The sequence below is a fragment of the Sinocyclocheilus rhinocerous genome, unplaced genomic scaffold (genome assembly GCF_001515625.1).
Source record: "Sinocyclocheilus rhinocerous isolate Xijiao unplaced genomic scaffold, SAMN03320098_v1.1 scaffold11174, whole genome shotgun sequence".
NCBI classification, from domain to species: domain Eukaryota; kingdom Metazoa; phylum Chordata; class Actinopteri; order Cypriniformes; family Cyprinidae; genus Sinocyclocheilus; species Sinocyclocheilus rhinocerous.
In genome coordinates this window covers 1743-2010 of record NW_015664281.1, presented here as the reverse complement: position 1 = coordinate 2010, position 268 = coordinate 1743, and the positions used below count along the sequence as shown (strand labels likewise).

Genomic DNA, 268 nt, shown 5'->3' with positions numbered 1-268 from the left:
GTGGTGTGCCGTGATCGTATAGTGGTTAGTACTCTGCGTTGTGGCAGCAGAAACCCCGGTTCGAATCTGGGTCACGGCAGCCTTTTGCCATCGAGCAAGGGGGATGTCGGGCTCATTTTTGCCACCTCATCCTTCAGCTGGATTTTTTGTCTGAAGCTTGGTCGCGTCCTGTCTTGCCTCCCTGCAGCCAAGAGAGCTGGCAGGCCGCTGCCAGCCGTAGTCGTGGCCGAGAGGTTAAGGTGATGGACTTGATGTCCATTGTGGACCC

The 268-nt window shown here is 56.7% G+C and overlaps 1 non-coding gene across 1 annotated transcript; it reads left to right on the top strand.

Moving 5' to 3' along the window:
* Nucleotides 1-7: 7 nt before the first annotated feature.
* trnah-gug (transfer RNA histidin (anticodon GUG)) lies at nucleotides 8-79 on the top strand. The gene has a single exon. It is a non-coding gene; the product is annotated as a tRNA-His (tRNA).
* Nucleotides 80-268: the final 189 nt, after the last annotated feature.